Genomic DNA, 21895 nt, shown 5'->3' with positions numbered 1-21895 from the left:
TTCCTGCTGCCTGATTGCCTGGGAAGGCAGAAAGATCCTCTTTGTGCACAGTTTGAGGTTCTGAAAGTAATTCTTTCTGAAAGGCCACAATTGATAGGAAATGCCATAATTCTACAATCTTAACAGGATTATGGAATTAAACCACCCTTTATTAGGTTAAACTATTAAGCAGAAATCTACAGCTAAACAATCAAATTCAGTGGAGAAGATTTGTTTAGGAGAACAGGAGCTTTAAGGGAAGTAGTAGTTAATGCAGGCTACATAAGAAAGATGTATTTTTTCTGGAGATGGTATTTTTTCTGCTAACTGGATTAAAAGGCATTAGTTGAAGAAGCCAAATCGATGGTAATTACCTAAAGAAAAGGTTACTGTGAACTAGACCTGATGGCAAAGTGGGGCATTTATGTGTTAAAATGTGGACTCTCAAAACACAGTAAAATTACAAGACAGCATTTGGTGAGGGATATGTACCTTCTCAAGTCTAAAATATCAGTTTGGAACAAAAGGAGACCAACAAAAAAGACAAAAAGTAAAAGCTCAAATCAGACATCATTACTAAGGTTTTATCTACACAATGGAACTCAGGAAAATTAACCCAATTAATTTAATTAGATTTGTCTATATCCATTCCTTTGCAAACACCTTCATTTGTGAATAAAATGCTGGCCTTAATTTGGTTTGGCTCATCTTGCCTTCGAAGTGGGTTAAACTGAATTCACTGGAGACCATTTTAATTATGAATGGATAGTGCGCACAGGGACTTGGCTCCACTTAAGCTGCCCTCTTTAAATTCCTGCATTTAGTTGATTTGCATCAATTTTCCCTGGTATCTTGTGTAGACAAGTCCTGAACATTAGACACAGAGGTGGAAAAAACAGAGAAAGAAAGAAGCTTTGCTGAAGAATCCTCAGCTCTGTGGGATCTATCAAAGAACAGCTGTCCGAGAGAACTGGTCAAGTACATCAAGTCTAGTTCTAGGATAAATACCATCAAGGTTCAGGGACCAACTAGGAACTATTTTAAAAATGCAGGTACATTGCAATTTTCAGAAATGCTACTTAAAGTGTCTACTATTTGCTTACATATTTGAATTATTTCAAGATAGAGCTATAATGAAGGACACAACTAAAGTATCTTTAGATGTGGTTTTTACAACTGTATTTTCATGGACCTTCAGAGGTTTTCATAACACCATTTTTCTTACTTAAGAGTGATTACATTCTCAGAAGGAAAAAATGTCACAGATAAACAAGAAGTCCATAGAAACAGGAGTCCTGAACTGGAATAAACCAAGCAAGAGAAAATCTTTTCAGGTAAGCATCTCCTACACCCCCACTTCAGTATTTTTTCAGGACAAAACACCACCATTGCTATAGTATTTTTTTTTCCAAACAAGAAAACATGATATAGATAACAAGATAAAACAAGATATGAATGAATGTAAGTCAATTACTATGTTGCTCTTATTTTATTCACAAAGGCCCTCATAGTGTGGTAATTGTATTCTAACAGAAAGCAGCTGTGCAAAGGATAAATATAATGCCACTGATAAAGCCAGAATTTCTCTGAAACAAATACCTTGATTTTAAAACCAATTCAAGTATTAATTATTCTTTCATTTATGAGAGTGATAAAGAAGTAGGCAGTATTATACTGCACTGGAAAAATGACAATTAGGCTTTCAGATGATAATCTGAGGCCTCTTATTAAACACAGTTTCACTAAGTAACATACATCTCCTTTAGCAGAATATATCTCCAAAGAAGCAACATGAACAAATGAGATTGCTGCCTCATTTGGAATTCTTTCCTTTTTTTTCCCATCATTTTCCTTGTTTATGAATTGGTCCTGTCCTGATACAACAAGAAGATCTTCTACCTAAATACTGAATATTTTTCTCCAAATGCCATCCTTTTTTTAACATAGAAGCTGTGCTGGCCAAAACTCTAATCTGAACACAGGCTTCTCTCTCAAAACATCTATCATGTACTCTGCCTGCATAAAATTAACTTTGGTGCATGAAAAGCAAGCATTCTGAGCAGCCATTTTTGGATATCTATAACGTGGAGTTTCATTACTTTTTTCCAAGCTGGCCTTGCATGAGGAGTGACCCACTCGGGCCTGAGGGCACCGCGAGCAGCCTTCAGCTCCACAGCCACCACCACCAGCTGAACCCCTCGCAGTTCTGCTTTTTGAGCTCTTTCCCCCCCCCCCCGTTTTTCCACTGCGACGTCTGAAATCAATCGTCATAGCAACAGGAGGCTGAGCCTTCATTTGCACGGCAGATCAGCGTCCCGATCAGCCGCTGCCACCGGGGCCTGACCCCGCTGCGCGGAGCCCGTTCCTGAGGGGACAGCCGGGTAACACCGGGGCGGCGGGCTCGGCCCAAGCCCTGCCCTGAGGGGACAGCCGGGTCACACCGGAGCCGCGGGTTCGGCCCAAGCCCTGCCCTGAGGGGACAGCCGGGTGACACCGGAGCGGCGGGCTCAACCCAAGCCCTGCCCTGAGGGGACAGCCGGGTCACACCGGAGCCGCGGGCTCAGCCCAAGCCCTGAGGGGACAGCCGGGTGACACCGGAGCGGCGGGCTCAACCCAAGCCCTGCCCTGAGGGGACAGCCGGGTCACACCGGAGCCGCGGGCTCAGCCCAAGCCCTGAGGGGACAGCCGGGTCACACCGGAGCCGCGGGCTCAGCCCAAGCCCTGCCCTGAGGGGACAACCGGGTGACACCAGAGCCGCGGGCTCGGCCCAAGCCCGGCCCTGAGGGGACAGCCGGGTCACACCGGAGCCGCGGGCTCGGCCCAAGCCCTGCCCGGAGGGGACAGCCTGGTCACACCGGAGCCGCGGACTCGGCCCAAGCCCTGCCCTGAGGGGGCAGCCGGGTGACACCGGAGCCGCGGGCTCGGCCCAAGCCCTGCCCTGAGGGGACAGCGGGGTCACACCGGAGCCGCGGGCTCAGCCCAAGCCCTGCCGGCGCTCCCTCTCTGCTCTGGTGCCGCTCAAGAACCACGAGCGGCTGCAGCAAAGCTGCCCTGCCCAAATTAGCGCTCCTGGGTCCCGAGCTGTAAATAGACACACACAGCTGATTAAAGCTACCATTAAGCAAGCGGTTAATTTGACTTACAATGGACTTTAAATAAGAGTTCCTTGAGGCAGGTGTTGGATGGGTGTTATGCTGCTGGGTTTTGGTGAGGAAAAGAATCCATTTTTGCCACAGTAAAAGGTATGAATAAGCAAAATTTTGTCCCCTGAGAAATCTGGAAGAAAAAAGAACAGTAGTATATTAATCATTACACTTCTGCTATTTGAATAATAATAACTGCCAAAATAGTCTTTACCTTTGACCTTAGAAGCCTAATGGATATTTCTCTTAATACAGATAAATTACCACATACAGTAATTTGCATTAAGAATGCAAAATTCTTGGGCACAACCCAGACAATTCATAAAAAAAGAATTATGAATGTACAAAAATACCCTTACGGCTCTCCTACATGAAAATGGCAACTTGCACTTGGAATTTCTTTTAAGACTTCTTTGTCCTAAGACTCATCAAATACAGCTTTGAAAGTTTTCTTCTCTTAAGCTTCCAAAATCTGAAGCAATGAACTAATGAAGAGATATCCAGAAGACTCAAGCAGGATAGCCACTCTTTTTGATGAAAATATAGAGACGAGCACATGAAGAAAGAAGGAATACCATTTCATAGGGTCTATTTATTTTTAAAAGATACAGCAGTTCCCTTTCCATATAATCTACTCCCATCTCCCAAGAATAAATCCTTTGGCTTGCAAATGAAGAATCCAATTACTATAAGCTTCACCTTATTATTCTAAAAGGCATTTACAATCAGTTTTATTGTTTCTGTTTTTTTAATCCATTCACAAAACTCATAGAGTTGTAACTGGGCTCAACCCCACTAAAATCAGGATTTAACAGCCCAAATCTTTTTATGATGGAAAACATTCTTTCTGATAATGCTTTTAAAACAGGCAAAACTATAACTAGGTCCACAATGTTATGAGTTTTGAGTTTTTGAGAAAACAGAACATAACATTATTTCTTGCTATCTCCTAAAATATATACACAAGTAACCAAATCTCAGTAGATAACAGTTCCTATGCAAAAACTCCCAAATGTCTGTGTGACAGCTCAGCCGTAACATGAGTTAAGTACCTCAATTAGCAAGTATTAACTTACCCAGCTCTTAACTCAGGTGCATGTGAACTAACATACAGGAGTTAATAAGAGTCCTACCTTTTTTTTTTTTCCTTCACTATGGCATATTTTCATGCAAGAACCATAAATATGACCAAAGTATTATCTTCAATTCTTTTTTGGAAATCACTTATGGATGTAGCACACCACAGATACCCTCACACTGAAGCACATTATTTCAAAGTTTGTAACATCATAAAAAGCTTAATTCCATACATTGCAAAGGAAATGCAGTCAAACCACATTCGCCTGTGACCCACTCTTTATCACCCTCAGGGAACTTAAAAATAACTGTAAAACCCTCAACTTATAGAAGCAACTTTAAATAACTCTTAACACTTTCAAGGGTACTTGGACTGCAGCGGATAGAAATAATCATCAAGTGTGAATATGCCTCCACATTTCCAGCTATACAATATTCACAAACTGAAATATCCACACTAAGAAACTCCCCTTAGCTTCAGGAAATAACTAAAAACTCTGATATCCAGCCCTCAAAACTGAATGATGATGCTTCTGCTAAGGGGTTTATAATTTTTATCATTGCCCTGGAAATAAACAAGCAAAGTCAATTTCTTTTTTTCAACACATATTAACAAACAATGATCAAAACATTTTTATAGCTTTGTTCAAAACATCTGCTGCACAGGGTAATAAACACTTTCCAGCGCTCAGACTACTTCCGTTCAAAGAGGACTCAACTTATGTGCTTGCAGTAATTTTTTTTTTTTTATTATATCACAATTTACCATTTAAAATAAAATAAAAATTATTTCATTTAGCTTGCAGTTGTAAGTTATCTAAAATATTACCCTGGATACTGTAATGATCAGGACACAAGGGCATAGCATACATACTCAAAACCCTTTTCAGCCTTTCTCACACGTGCATTGGAGCTTCAGCAGTTTAAGATGAACCCTAAGTACTGCTTACTCTGCTGTATTCCCCTGTAAAGTGGGCCAAGAAACCAAAAAATTCTCCCTATATGACCCCAACTTGGTCTGCGACAAACTACATGTAGATATAAAAGCTCAGAATAAAATTATCATGAGATATGAAAAGGTTCAGGATGGAATTTGAATTGCAATTCTTTCATCATTCTGAGTACAGATTTTGAATTTATCTTTTTACCTTTGCATGGTCCCTGCAACAGCTTCTGTGTGAAGTTAGCACAGAAAATGAAACGCAGACTGAAGATGCTACATATGTATTGTGAACCAAGCAACTCCATCTCCAACAGTTGTTTTGAAGGTAAGAGTCTGAGACAGAGTCAACTGAGGCCAGAGATCAGAGATGTTCTCTGTTAAGAATGAATATCCACATTAAATCTCATTTTCTCCCTTTTTTTCTGACATTTCAAAGCAGTCACTAACAAAGAGCTGAAGAAGCTTCCTCCAGTCAGTTTCTAGAAATACCTCAATTCTCTCCCAAGACTCTCATGCACTGCTTGCTCTGAACTCAAAAGGGGTTCCATCTTCCACTTCTGACACAGGATTCAGATACTTCCTACAATTTTCTCAGCAGCTTAGGATCAGCTGCACAGTGCTGAAAATCTCTGCCCATACTCTGTTAAATGTGGATCAGCATCTCCCCAAGCATGAGCACATCTCAAATGTGTGCTTGCTTCCATTATTTGTGTTACATACATGAACACTGAACTAGCTGTAAGTCCAGACATAAATCATCCCCTTCTGTAGCATCAGCTTTGTGCTTCGGTTCTGGCAAGACTTGGCTTCTTCAGTGCAACTTCTCCATTCAGTACAAGGCCTTGCCCACTGCTCATTGGTTCTTTGCAATTATTTAATTTAGCTCAAGCAACACATGAAGGAAATTTATCTCTAATAAGAGGGAAGTAATAACATTCAAGAAATAATAACAAGACCACCAAGGGGCTTCCATGATAAAGATGGCCACTATTGGTACTGGTCTTCTTAAGGACAAAGGACAAGTACCAAAGAAATTATAATTCTATTCTAGTCATGGAACTGTGTCTATCTGTGTCCTGCAGAGGTCCGTGTTGAAAACTATGGGGGGGAAGGATACAAAATTTGACACACAGCATCTGTCTACAGCTCAGCTACAGAAGATTCATGACTAGCTAATGTTTCATGTTCTTGCAGATCTGTGAGAGTTATCATTCCCCAGAGTAAGGCAGCACCTCAACGATCTAACTTTTCAAAGATAAGTTCTTGAACACAGTCTGAAGTGCTGGCACACATTCAGTTTCTTTTTTTTTCTGAACCTTCATCACTTGAAATCTCTTCATAATCACTGCATGAGGAACACTTATTGCTTTATCTATGTCCTAAGTATGTAGAGTCCGTCACAAGTTACTGATGAAGGAAAGGATTCCTCCTCCTGCTAGAAAAGTCTTACTGTGACCAGTGTTCTTGCATGTGAACACATTTCTCCCCTTCCCAGCTTATGCCAGTTTGACTCAGAAAATGTGTGCAGTGGATTGAGCTGACAGGGATATGAAGGCAGAAGCTTAAAGGACATCAAAAGTGTTAGCAAAATGAGCTCTGTATAAATAGTCTGACTGATCCAAGTCTCCAAGCATCCTTTATCTTCTTGTACACAGAGATTAGAGAAAAGCTCAAATGCTTAATTGTGTGTCAAGTGCACTGTCAGCGATTAAGGGTTCAGTATAGTCTTTAAAAATGGAGTCTGGAGCACATCCCTGCCTTTATGGAGACAATTCAACTGCTGTTTTAAACACAAGGCTTGACTGTCTGTTACTCTGCACATGACATTGTTCCTTACATCAAGGCAAAACACATACTGGTGATTTTTTCACATTCCTCTTAAAAATACTGATCCTCTCAATCGGTAAATCCCACAGCTTCCACTAGTGACAGACTGATGAGAAAGTTCTCTCTCTTACAGGTTCCCTAAAAAATAGCAGCAGGATTGAACTTCTGAAATTCAGATTATGTGCAAAAATCAAGTCCTTGTAAGTCCTTAGGTGCACGTAAGTTAGAAAGAATAGCAAGCTATGAGCAGGCATTTGTGTAATGTGCTGGAATTCAGCAGAAGCTGGAATATCAGCTCAGTGTGTGCTGAGCTAAATCATCTCCAGCAGGGAAGAACACACACACCATGCAGCAAAACAGAACTAGGGAATTTCCCCCCAACACTGAAACTACCACCCTTGTTTCTGTGAAACAGGATGTTCCTCAGTCACTGCATTCAGTTTAGATAATGAAACTAAGAAGAATAGAAGACTTAATTCCCTTTTACCCTAAAAAAACCCTATCATTTAATATAATCTCCAAGATTTTAAAACAGATAGAGATACAAATGAGAAAATAAAGATATAAGACATAGCATCTAGAATGATTAATTTCACAGCATTTTGAAGATTTAGAATATAAGTATAGCAACTGAGTGTTTCACTTAGACTACATAAGTAATTGAAAAGTCCTGAAGTAGGAAACTCATTTGGTGAAATGAATGTAAAATGACCTAGTATTAAGAATGGTTGTTCATCAAAAATTAATGCCCTAAACAGTAAAAAAAAAAAAAATCCCTTTCATTTAGTCAAATCAATTTGGTTACACAGACTTAGCTTTCTCCGGCTAGCCATAAATAAGCTGTAACTATCTCTACAGTTATGATTTTTCCTATAATTCAGGCAATATGAAAAATAATAATTAAAAGGAAATACTCAGGCTAAACAAGGAGAACTAAAAGCTGATGAAACAAGGGAAGTGTTATAAGGAAACACGCACCAGAATTGTACACACAAAAGAAAGCAACAGCAACTAACAGATATTCCAAGTTTGATGTTAAAATAGCCTAATTTCTGACGAAGTTCAACAGGATGGATATTCAGCATCTCTAAGAAGTAGCCCATTAGTTCTAATTGCCACTGTCATCATCATCTATTATTGCATTCTATGGAAAAGCAGGACATGGAATTAAATAGCACTGTACCAACTAGGAAATTCATAATGCCAGGAAAACACATATGGAAAAGGCTATTGATTGCAAAATAGAGCCAGGGGTGGGGGAATAAAACCCTTCACTACATTGAATATTAATGTCTACAGGCAACAGCTAAAAAAACCCCAAAAAAACAGTGGCTGCATTTTTCAACTTACGTACCAAATACACATATGAAAAGAACACCTGTAAAACTAAATGAAGAACAATCTCTTCTGAAACAAACAGCTCATCATGAACTCCCAGACAGGAAAAAGAGAGGAAAATACAAAAAACTTTCAGTCTCCTTGAGCCTTAGCTGGCAAACGTGATGACAACTTCACTCTAAGGAATTAGGATATATTTGTAAAGCTTACTGCAAGCTTCAGCATATAAATATCTTTCAATTTAATCTGCTGCAGAGAAAAATATTGATATATTTTTTAAAACATCTGAAATTGGATTCTGAAAGGATTTCAGAAATACCTGTATTTTCCCCTGAACTTTGTCTTAAAAGCCATGGAAAGTTGACAGATATATTTTTAAAAGTCCTTTAAGCTATCAAAAAAACTATTCTCTTTCATACATTTAATTTTTTTTCTTTTTAATTTTAAAGACATTGATCAAACTCTCCTGCTTTGCTACTGATCAGAAGCCAGATGCATAGCAGAGCTGATTGGGAGTTGTTACTGATTATTTTTAGAAACAAATGTTTCAGCACTTTGGACAATACCCACTGTCAGTTTATTAGAAATTATTCAAAAACTCATGGCAGAAAATGGCTCTGCCTGACTGGCAGAGCTGCTTATTAGCCAGAAATTCAAGGAGGAGAGAGAGAATTCTGTTACTGTTGGTTCAGAATAAAAAGTTGTGCATGTGGAACAGGAACAAGATTTCAATGAAGATCTTTAAGTTCATTTAGGTTTTATATGAAACAGAAATAGCTGTGTGGGAGGGAGGAAAAGAGAGAAAATTACAATTATATGCAGGGAGTTGGTCCCGCAAAAACAGATCAGTAGTGTTTGGAAGACACATGCTGAACAGACAGACAAGACTATAAAGCACACAAAAGGAATTTTAAAAAACCACAACAAACCCTGCCAAAAACAAATAAGCAAAACAAAGCCCCCCAAAACAAAACAAACCCCTCCAGCCCCCAAAACAAAAAACCCAATCAAGAAAAAAAAAACAAAAACCAAAAGAGTTGGCTTGAAACCATGTTCTTCCATCACCTGCAAAAAACCCAACTATGTGAACTTTTCAAATTGGTGGCTTAAGGAGTGACCAACCACAGTGTAAGAAGCAAAACTCCCATTTCCCCTGCTTAGCTTTGCAGAAAGCCATTTGAAAAAATGATGGCTTTATTTTTTATGTCAGTCACTTTGCACTAAACCAGGCAGGCAGGCAGGCAGTGCGCACTGCTGTGATGTTTTAACCCCAGCCAGCAGCCCAGCCCCAAGCAGCTCCTCAGCCACTCCCCCTCCAGTAGGACCAGCATGAGAACTGGTAAAGGTAAAAGCTGGAAAACTCCTGGGTTGAGATGAAGATAGTTTGGCAGGGAGAGCAAAGCAAACCAAGGAATCAATTCAGTGCTTCCCATGGCTGGGCAGGTGTTCAGCCATCCCCAGGAGAGCAGGGCCCCAGCACACAAAATGGTGGCTGGGGGAAACAAACACTGCCACTCCAAATGTCCCCTCTTCCTTCTTCTTCCCTTCTGTCACAGGGTCTGAAACATCCCTGTGGTGAGAGGGGGTCACCTGTCCTGGCTGTGTCTCCTCACAACCTCCTGTGCACCCTCAGATCCCTCCCCAGCCTAGAAGCAGGAAAAGCAGTAAAGGCTCCACTCAGCAATGACGAAAACATCTCTATATCATCAACCCTGTGTTCAGCACGAATCCAAAACACAGCCCCATACCCAACAGTGTGAAAAAAATTAACTCTAGCCCAGCCAAAACCAGCAGACACACAATATTGACTCACTTAAGTCAGCTTTTCTCTTATGTACAAATGTTTGGGAAAAACCTCTTGCTTTTCCGTTTGCTGAAGCAATGAATTACCCAGCAGTGTCCTCCATTTCGTGACAGAATGAGCTCATTTCTTGGAGCTGCAGTCAGTACACACTGAAAAGCAAACTATCTGTGGGGAGTTCATGATACTTGAAATGTAAAATGGTACAAGCTGAACTTTACCCAGTTGATAATAATTTGATTTTTTCAAGCACTAGTTTCAAAGTAAAAGTGGTATGTCCAGAAAAGAGGAAGGTCACTGCCATCTAACAGTCAAATATTTAAACTTGGATCAGAACTAAACTCATGCCACTAGTATATGTGTGTTAATTCATATAGAAACAGATCTGCTTATGTGTATTGTAATATATGCAACTCAGAAACTACACACCAACTACTATTTTCTTCTGTATAACAAAAATATTTTCTGTGATGATGATCTCTATAGATTGGAGACTTTAAAGAAAAGGAAGAAAACAATTACCACTTCCATAAATAGATTTCATCCAAAAGAAATTTAGTTGCAAAGAACTTCTTGGGCAACTTCAAATAGTCCTGAATCTGACCTGTTAATTTTTACACAGTTTATGTGACTGAATAGCTACTCCACATATATAAATCCACATCTGCTTGATTAAATTAGTCAGTCTCCTGAAGTAAAGCCACAGCCAAATGGCCCAAAGTTATACAAACCATCTCCAGTAGGAGGTTGAAAATCTGGCTCTATACCTTCTCTGTAATTCAAATGATAGAACTTAAGCTCTCAAACAGAAAGACATTCAGAAAATTCATATTATAATGCAATTGGTACTTAGAGATAAGCAGTAAATGTCCCCATAATACTCTACCTCTGGAAAGTCAGACACTTAATAGAATGTCACTCCAGCCAGTGTCACCCCTGAAAGCTGACCTTGGAAATCTTCCTGTCCTATCAGGCATTCTACAAACCACTACAAGAATTTACCAAGGGACAGATTTGCTCACATTGTTCCCAATTCTTTCCATGAACTAATCCATCTGTTAAACACTGAAATGAAGGCACACACATCTATGGGACCAAAGGTTTCAGCAAGAGCCTTTTTTTCCATGTGGAGACAAAAAGGTAAGGACTGAAGCTGTAGTGTATCAGGTTTCTTACTGGAGAAACCTGGCTGAGAAAATACCTGAACTGCTGGAACTATGTCACTTTGGCTTGCTAACATGGAACAGCTGCAGTGAAGGAATGTTTGCAATGGAAAGATTGTTGAAAGGTCAATAGACTCACCATGCCTTGGCTGAGCAGAAAAAATGGCCAGCATGGACAGCATGTGTTGCTCTAAAGAGTGCTGATATGCTAAGGAAGAGCAGGGAGGAACTGCAGTCTTTTTCCTTCTCCTGCATCTGTATTTTAAACAGCCTGAAAAAAAACCCACTGAAAACTTTTTCAGCTCCCTGTTCATTGTAGGTAGAGGCATAAAGATGAGTTTAGCTTTTATAGTACTTTTGCTCTCCCTTCTAGGCCTTGGAAACTTTCTTCTGGGCATTACTAAGCTGGCTATGATGTCAAACAGCACAATGTGTACCATGTACTCTGAAGAGAAATAAAGAGAAACACTAAAGCTTTATACATCATTTGCAATGTGCCACAGTGCTCCAGTGAAGATAAAATATCCAGTATTCTTGCAGAAGGACTTAAAAATAGAAAAAAATAGTCTTGTGATTGTGAAAGCTAGGAATAAAATTAATTGCAATACTACATCAGAAGCTTAACTAACAAGCATAAGCATGATAAGCCACATACAGTCCTGTGATGTTCCAAATTTATAAATAGCTCCAATATTTTTCAGAAATAGAAGGCAGATCTCACTGCTGTAAGTGCCAATCTCTTCAGTTTTATCTGGACCCTTTTATCTACTTTTGGTTAACACACAAGGATCAGCCTGCTTCAAGGCACACTTAAAATCTGTGAATTCACAGAATAAATAATCCAGCTCCACGTGTAGAAAATTTATTTGGGAAATCCTATAAGCTTTGCAGGAAATTGTTCTGAAAGCAGCAGAGAGAAAGAAGCATCATTTTCTTTGGATTTTTGTCCTCTAATACCCTAAAGTTGTGCAGCCACCAGCACATCCCAGAGTTAGCCCAGACACGTGCATGCACTTCTGTCAAACAGTGTAAAAAAGAAGTACCATGCTAATTTCAGGCATTTTTCTCCTTCACTGGCCAAACTTCGCCAAAAGAGACAATTGGCTTCCTCTTGGGGGGCACCTCCTCTCAGTGATGCTTTAATTGTCACAAGAATGAAAATTGTATCTAATTGTCTCATCAGAGTATTAAGCAATCCAGCAGATGCTTTCAGAATTAATGAAAAAATATTAAAATTATTTCTTGAATGCAGTAAAATCTCTTAACAATTGCTGAAAAGAGTGTAAATCTCTCTTAATTTCTGCATAAAGGGAAAGATCATTCTCTCACAAAATAAAATACTTCACCATAAAAATTTGTCGAATTACTCACAGAACTTTTCAACCAAGACATTTTAATAAGACATCCTTTTAATCCCTGCCCATTTAATAAGACATTTGGTAGTATATTATACCAGCAGTGCACAATTCATTTTTGTAACACAGCAATAATAAATAACACAAATTAAACAGTCAAATCTCAGCCTCCAGTGAAACAATATTTGGAATATAATTACAGGCAGTACAAATTTTGCAAAGGATATAGACTCAGTTTCAAATTTAGCAAAATGTGACCAGGAAATAAGAATCTGGAATTTCACCACAGTGTTTGTTTGACCCTTTTCAGCCTTGAAATTTACTATTTGCCAAATGTCGTTTCAGTTTATAAGAGTGTTAAGGCTCCTCTAGTCCTCTGTAAAGAAGGACAGCTCCAAGAAGAGATGCTTTTAGAATCTTGCTGGTCTAATTTATGCTGTAACTTATTTTAGTTACTCAAAATTTTATTCTCTCTGGGTAAAGTTTCCAAATATTCTAAACATCCTTGTGAAACAAATGATGTCAGTTTTTCATATAATATAGAGGTAGCTCAGAAGAAATGTGAGAGGAGATGACTTGGAAATAAGGTATTCCCTGTCTTCTCTATGAACTGGCTCTTCCTTCTTTTAGCATTACAAACAGTGCCAGCTTCCCCAGCCATGTGTTCTCTGCCCTTATATACATTAAAAAAACACTGAGAGATCAGGTATGGATAGCTTTTGTCTAATTTACTGAAATCCTTTCTGGCTTTGCAGGAGAGGTAATTCAAAAACACACAAATCTACTGATTGAATGACTCTGAACTTAGGCTGGACCATAATTTAGTTGTGCAATGCTTAAACTCTACTACAGAACACATACAGCATCTAGAATAAATGGGCATATTTATTTTGAACCATTCTGATTATAAAGGTTTAACACATGAGAAATTAAAGAGTTTCTAATCACCTTCTCAAAATTAGTAATACCTCAAGAGAGACAAAGATCATGCTTTCATCATGCAGCCACTGTCTCTATTTTTGTCTGCAGACGCCGTGCTAATATGCACATCATATTATTAACAGCAAAACCAATGAAATAGAAATTCCCATGGACTTCATGCCAAATAACTATAAAAAGAATGTATAAACACTATCAAAGTACCAAATACTTAAACTGTATCTTTCTACTCTCTATATTGGTAATTTTCATGGATTATGATTCTTAGATTGAGATATATTTCTATAGAATGACAGGATCTTGCTCTGAACTGAACCAGTCCATATTTTTTAATTAAATTGTTAGATTGTCCAGTGAGGACATTTTTTTAAAGGACACATTTAATTCTTTTCACCCAGGTCTAGAACTACCTGCCTTGGAAAAACAGGTTTACTGTGAAAAAGAGATCTTCAAGACAAACAAAAACTTCCTGAAATTCCAAGAGAAACTACCTTGGACAGTACTGGCTAAGAGAAGAAATACACTGGCCTGAAAGGCTTTGTGAAGTTTGTGCTTTAGAGACATGGATTCAGTGGTAAAAAACAGGATTTAAACAGTTTGTGCAAAAGAGAATGAATCTAACTTCTCACTGTGGAATAGGACTTAGAAGTATTTTACTCTACTTCTAAAATATAGCAAAAGTATTTTGATTTCATGAGAACTGAGTAATTTAATTTAGGTCACACTGACAAAATAAGCAATGAAAGCTGTACAGGCATGTAGAAGAGCACTAACTGGAATGTTTATGTTTTCTACATCTCCATGTTTGCACTCAGTCACAGTATGTACCTCATGCCATAACAATATTGTTGCTATTATGTAATATAACATCTGATTATAGACAGTTATTAAAATAACCAATCCAACTAGAAATTAAATCTCAAAATGACAGAGCATTGTCTGTAATTACAACACAGTTCTACTTCTACCCACATTAGGCAGAGCTGCCCAAGTATCCTAATGCAGCAGTTAATCTTTATTAATTGTATCTTAATGAAGATTCCTAGGACAAATTCAATATTGAAATTCAGACTATAATCAAATGGTACATCATCTTAAATCAGCCTAAAATGAACAGTAACTGCCAAATGATGAATTCAAGAGTAAGCTGCCTGTAGTGACAGGTAATGTGTCCCAGTTACTTGCAAAACCAAATGCCACTGCTCTATAATAAGCCAACTTCTGTAAAAATACTACCACAGCACCCACCAAGATGGAACTTAAATAAAATGGAATAACATTTGTGTCTTATCACTCTGACTACAAGTTATAGTGACTGCATCAGAAAATTTAAAGTGATAACCACCTCCTCACTACAGGAGAGTTGTGGGACATGGCCTATATCCCAAAGAAGGCAGTTTGCTGACAACTCGTAGGCAGGAGTTGGTTGTGCTTTGGGTGATGCTGTCCCCAGTCCTGCTGGAAAAAGCAGCTGCCTGATGCAGATGTGTAAATCAAAGTAGAGCCTGGAAATTCCTTTGCAAAGGAGAAGCACCCAGGAGGCTCAGAGAGGAAGGGTGAGAGATACTTGGGCTTATTTACAAGACAGACCACCACCTTGCTCTAGTAGACACTGAGCTCAGTAGGACCTGAAGGACTCCCACAGCTGAAGACAGCAACAAACAGCACCTGTGACTTGAAGACTTAGCCATCTAAACGAGGGCATCAGGGGTTTAGAGAAGTAAGTTCTGTGAAGTTGGTAAAAGAAATATCCAAGAAGGATCTATTTTTACAAAAACAATCAGTAGCTTAAAAGAGACTTAGACTGTTAAAAAAACCTTATGCAAGGTGGAATAATAGATAATTGAATTTCCTCCTCTTCAAGGCTGCAGGTTCCTTGGTCTGCTCTAATTTTTCCCTCTTCTGGACCTTAAAATCCAAAATCTAACAGAAGTATACAGTAGAATTAGACAATTCAGATGCACAAACAAAATACATTGAATAAATCTGGTTTAGATGAGATACATAAGACTTAATGGTATATAGAGGGCTAACCAGTATTACCTGAAATCAAGGTTGGAGAAGGTAAACCACATAAGCCATGCAATGACTTCTGAGAACCAAGTTCAGAATTTTTTTTTCAGATAAATTAGGCACAAAATGAGGCAACATTACAGTCTGACTTGTCTTATTCAGGCACTGCTTATCTCTATTTGACTACTATCCCTAGCAAGAGAATGGAATTGGCTGGAACCACTGCCCCAAATAAAATAATCACTTTTAAAAGATTAAAGAAGCCATTAACATGGATTGACTTTGTCCCAGCAGAACAGAGCAATGCAATCTGCTCAGTGCTGGTGATCTGGCAAGGACAAATCAAAGTAGTCTGACACCCAAGCAGACAGGGACTCACAGATGCTGAGTGCAGTGTCCAAACTCACAAGGACTTCTGAAGTGACAATGGTTCCAAAGGAAAAATTCTGTATTCAAAATATGGATACTGCTGCTTCTCCACGATCAAAATGGATACTTGTTCAATTCTCAGCAAGAATCCCAAAGGTTTTACTAATACCATACTTAATACTCAAAAGCTTAAATAAAATCCAGTATGCACAGAGGAGGGTGGAGCTTAGAAAAAATTTGTGCATCAGCTATAGAGAGAACTGATGAACTCAGCAATAGTTCAAGAGCCTTAAGACAGTTTGGAACATCAAGTCCCACTTCTGAAAGGAAGAGACAAAGAATCTGTGTTCAAGCAGAGACAGACATGGAAACTATGTTCAAGCAAAGACCTCTGGCAGTCAGAAAAAAAAAAAAAACAATAAGAAAAAGCCCCCAAAAAAACCCAAAAAACCAAACCCACAAAAAAACCCCCTAAAACCAAAACCAAATAACAACAACAAAAAAATGTGCCCCCAAAACAACACAGGAACTGGACAAATTAATGCTTGAAAGTAGGAAAGAAAGATTTGTGAACTCTAACTTTGGTTTTCTGTTAATCCATGCACGATCCAGTCTGTTTACACATATTTGGTATGAAGGTTTGCTTGAAAGTAAACATTTTTCAGAAGATATTGCATTTGGTTTTGTTTAAATTAATCCTGAATTAACTCAAAACTGTCACATTTGTAGACACACAAGTGCTTAGGCCTGTCTGAGTGCAGTATGTGGGAACCCTCTGTCCAGAAGCTTGACCTGACACATCCATACAAGGTACTGAGATGATGTGAAAACTGAGATAACACAGAAGTGGGAGGCTGGGAAAACCTGGAAAAATGAAGGCAATAAAGAAGGCAAGACAGGAGACAGAATTATCACCATGAGAAGGAGGGAGAAAAGCAATGCTTCTATAACAAACCATGTTTCATTACTCCCTGTTGCTGTTGAGAAAGTTCTTTGCAGTGAATTTCAAACCTAAGGCTAAGCTTCAAAATTAGAAACAAATCCATTAAATGAAGATACCAGAGGAAATACAATGTCATGCTGCAGTGCTACGGACTGGGACTGCACTCTTGGGACTGCTTCATAATCACAGTGTACAATGACAGAAAACTTAATCTATAGTCATGCAGAATTAATCTCTATGAGTATTAGTACGAGGTATTTTAGAGGGTATTTAGCAACTCAAAATTAAAAATACAGTTTGCATGTACTTAATTTTAGGATGATATTCAAGACAGATGCTGTGGTTCCAAATCAAAGCTACAGACCAGTTTCTCATACTTTTCATGCATACATGGTAGAGAGTAATTATTTTTAGCTCCATTCAATTTGCTGCTTTAATTTGCTGAAGGTCCCCCGAAGCACTTTTGTGGACCTCACCAGCACTGCTACCAAGGAAGTGTTATGTGTAACATACTTCCAGGGGAGAGAGAATTCTGTGTAAACAGTTTGGTTTAAGCAATGTAGGGACAGTGAGAAGCTCTACAGCAAAAGCAGGGACAAAATCTGACTCACCATGATAGGTTCTGCTTGCAAAAGTCTCCCTTCTCTCCTGCATGCCCTAATTCATTTTGGTGAAGCAAACGAGGCAGGCATTCACAGCAGCAAACCCACCTTCTCCCTGGAGAAAGGACAGAGAAGTCAGCAAGGAAAAGGCAGTTCAGAGCATGAATATCAGCTACACAGCAGCAATTCAGCAAACATTGTTCTGCTCGCTGCCCTGACCAAGGGGGTCACTGGGGATATTCTGTTCAAGCCTCGCAATGGGTTACACCATGTTATTACAGAATGAACTGCTAAGAAATACAAAAGCAAAGAACTGAGCCCCAGACAGCTTCTGCAGTGACACATCAATGGCAGCATCAGTTTAACATGGCAATGATATGGATGGGTTTAGGAACTTATGCAGCATGCAAGCTCTAGGAAGCACAGGAAAAGGTTGATTTAATGAGTAACAATGCATCATCCATCAGCTCTTTGTAGTCACAGGCAATAGGCATGTTGGTAGCATGATAATAATTTTAGTTGGTTTCTTTGGTTGGCTACAGTTAATTGTTGCCAATAAGAAAACAAATTAAAATTTTTGTTTTCTTCACCACATCCTTATGCTCAGCTTTCCAAAACAACTACCTGGCAGATGCTGATTTGAGGGGTGGAGGGGATGTTTATAGCTACTCACAGGAATGAGGTAGGTAGGCCCCTTCTTCTGTTGCTAATATGTTTGCCTATTTAGGAAGGCAGGAGGCAACTGTCCAGTTGATTTACTTCTGATTTTGAATCTCTGCAGTATCATGTGCCTGTGAGGATGGAGAGAAGAGCAGAACAAGTTTTACTGTTTTATTCCAAAAGTGACACTAATTTGCTGTTCTGCATCCATTTGTCATACCCACTACACACTCTGACCCTGGAATAATTTTCTGTAGCATTATTATGGAAAAAAATAATTCTGTCCTATCTACATCAGCTGGCAGCTTCTTAGGAATCCAGCCCCCTTCCTGTTTAGCTTAGATAAACAGAGAAAACACACCTCAAAATCAGTTTAGAGGGCTGGCTTTCCACCAGTTTGACCAGTTCTGTCTGTGGCAGAACTGAGTAAAATACTCCAGTAGATCCAATACATTTAGTCAGTTTGTACTTATGAAAAATTTAGCTGCAGATTGAAAACTAGTAATTTTGTTAAAAAGAAAAATAATATTAGTTTTAAAAAACAGTAACCCCAAGACCAACAAGCACTGTAGACTGATCTAAAAGAATCCTCAATATTAATTAAATTACCCATTAAGCATAGACCTACATGGTTTAATGAGCTTTATCTCAAGTGTTTTGCATCGTGACTGGATATATTTTAGTTTATATAGCTTTGATCTGCTTGACCTGCTAAGAGAGCAAAAATGACCTGCACATACTCTTCTTTTACAGTCTGTTTAGCAATGCTGTGACCAAATAACATTTTTTTTCTTTGACACTGATTGCTTCTCTATTAGTCTATGCATCATTCATCAGAGTCTTAAAAGATAATCTAAAGTGTTTGGAGCTTTCATTCTTATAATTTTTAAATACTAAGAATATTAATTGTGACATCACACAATTCTTTCAAGTTATATCCCTCCTAGTTACACTTTCTCCTTTATTAAATAGAAAATCCAATCCACTCTTTTCTGTTTTCTTTTTCCACTCTTTTAGCTGTGTTTTTTCCAAGTATATGCAGTTGCACAAATTGATTTCAACATAACACACCTTTGCTGAACATTTTAAAAGCCCTTAGACACTACCTGCTCCCCAGGCTGAGCTGAGCTCACCTGGTGAACTCATGTCAGCCACCTAGAGCATTAAGTTCACTGTTCTTTGGAATTGCACTGAAAAGGGAGAACAACCATGGTTACCTAACCAGAAAGAGTTAAATAGTCTCCATATTCATATACAGAGTATTTCCAGCTCGTGGTGGTGGTCACAAAACCAACATATTGAAGATTTAGAAAATGAAGATACAACTCCATGCTGTTGGGAACTTGCATGTACATTTTAACAAATTTCTACTGGTAGAAATTTGTTAAAACTTTACTAACATTTTTTACTAAAGATAACACATCTTTAATTCTCAGCATTATAGGAAACAATCCAAAATGCCAAATTTAGACATTTTAAAGAGATGTAAAATCCAGATACTTTTTTCATTCTTGCCAAAGTATTTACTTCAAGCTTCTAGACTGAAACGTTACCCAAACTTCACCTCAGTTTCATTGTAGTGCTTTTATTGTTATGAGCAGATTGTACAAGTACACACAATTATAAATGAAAAATGGTGCTCATTATCTGTGAGTTCATCTGATCCCTTTGCAACAGCAGCATTTCCTTCACACACACATTACAGCCACAGCCACAAATCACTGAGAGCAAGTGGTGCATCAGTAATGCTCCTGTCTGTCCTGGTGCCCTCTCATTCTGCCCAGCTGCTGCACACTCACAACTCAGTTAGAAAGAGCACACAAGGAAGGACTTCTCAGAGTGTCACTGGCCATCAAAGTGCCCCTTGGTCTCTCTGAAGGCCCAATATAAACAGCTGTTGCAATAGCAGAAGTTAAAAGATAGCCAGATCAAATATCTCTTTAGATAGTAAAAACCTGAAGGAAAAAAATTAATACATAAGGGGCTGCAGAGAAAAGTCCCTTGTGGTTTCTCTGCCTCCTGTTAACACCATCCCTGGATGTTTAAATGCATCCACTGGGTAATAAAACAGAGGTTAGGAAAATGAGTGAAAGAATATTGGTGTCATCCTAATTGGGTTTAATTCCTATGACAGCACAAATAATGTGCACGGAGATGCAAAATGTGTCTTTCAGTGAAGAGGCTAGAGCAAAAGCCACAGCTTCTTACAAGTGTGAACTACAGATTTAAATGAAATTGTAATTGCCAATACAAGCAATGAATTTGACTGCAGTCAAATTCAATTCTACATTCAGCTATTTGATGATTCATCCATAACAAAAGAAAAACAAATGGCACTAGAGTCAAACTGAAACAACCACAAGAAAATTTTTCTGGAAAGAACATGAAACATTTACAGTAAGTTCCTATAAAGGTTATTAATACTTTCAAAATTCAACCTGAGTCTTGTTTATGGCAGAACCAAAATGTGACAATCTCTGATGACTCATGAAGGGTTTGGTGACAGAAGCAGTATCACCAAGATACTGGGAAGCTTTCTGTACCTTTAGCACATGTCACTTTGAAGCAGATGTCTGGTTATGTGTCAGCATCTGTAGTAACAGCATGAAGTCACAGAAAACACAGCAAATGTTTGGTCAAAAGCTAGAGACCTTTTCACAAGGGAAAACTCTCTTTTTAATCAAGACCTTACACATAGTTCTTTATCACAAAATACAAAGGCACTTCTCCAGACCCATGCTAGAAAGATACCACATCTCAGCTCTCAAGCTGATCAATTATCTACATTGTACATTCATCTTCTGAAATAAGATAGGTACAATCTGAATTGAACCAACAGTGGATGCTATCCCCAATCTCCACCTATCTGCCTTACAGCACTTCCCCAGCAAAAGCAGTCTGCACTGACTCAAAGGTGATGCTGAACCCCAGAAGGCCAGAACAGGTGGATTCCTTCCTTCTCTGCACCACTGGCTTTGGGCCACCTGGTGACACCTGCTCTGCTGACTGTCTGAGTGCTCTGTAAACATGACTGAGAAGTAAATACAAGACCATAAAGCTTGTGTTTGCCTCCCCAATACTGTGAACACCTACACTTTATTAAACATATTCATCTTTTTAAAACACTATTAAATAAGTAGCTCTTCTTTTCCCCTAGCCACTAAAAGCTCAGAATTCTTAAATAAGAATGTATGTCCTTCATTCATTCATTCCTAGGTGGCAGAGCATTAATGACTTTTGGCATGTATATTCCTAATTTCTGATGATTTCTAGTTACTTATCTGCCCCCTTTTATATTTCAGAGAAAAAGCTATTTCTGAACCTCATACACATGCAACCCCCCCAACAGTAACTGAAAGCCAACAGCAAAGCAAGTTCCAGTCATACAGACACTTCAGTGGTGGGCTGCAGTAGGAAAACCTATTGCTAGAGAGCTGCACAAACTTTAGTGGAGTGCACTGCTGCTAACAGAGCTACCCCTTCTGAAAGAATACAGAAGTTGAATTAAAGTTACTCTCCTACACTCTGCACCAACCACACAGTTTGATGACTTCACAGGAAAACACAGCCACAGCTTCACCCTTCAAGGGCAACACTTCATCAGCTTCATAGGGACAGCTCCACCTTTACCAATAATAAATACAATTTAACTTTAAAAAGAATAATATTTTATTAACTGCAAAGCCACCTCTGAATACAAAACCTGACAAGCTCCTAACCCAAAACTAGACCACACAGTACAT

General features: G+C 38.9%; 1 protein-coding gene across 4 annotated transcripts in view; it reads right to left on the bottom strand.

The window, feature by feature from the left end:
* OTUD7A (OTU deubiquitinase 7A) overlaps nt 1-21895 on the bottom strand; it is a 98696-nt gene that overhangs the window by 39995 nt on the left and 36806 nt on the right. For all 4 annotated transcript variants that reach the window (XM_059482011.1, XM_059482013.1, XM_059482010.1 and 1 more), the window contains exons 3-5: nt 18166-18283; nt 17502-17607; nt 3123-3255 (exon numbers count right to left, since the gene is read on the bottom strand). The gene's annotated coding sequence lies outside the window, so the exon portion shown is untranslated. The remainder of the gene's footprint in view (nt 1-3122; nt 3256-17501; nt 17608-18165; nt 18284-21895) is intronic.

This window comes from Ammospiza nelsoni, chromosome 14, assembly GCF_027579445.1.
Source record: "Ammospiza nelsoni isolate bAmmNel1 chromosome 14, bAmmNel1.pri, whole genome shotgun sequence".
Taxonomy (NCBI): Eukaryota; Metazoa; Chordata; class Aves; order Passeriformes; family Passerellidae; genus Ammospiza; species Ammospiza nelsoni.
This window is presented reverse-complemented; position numbering and strand designations above follow the sequence as displayed.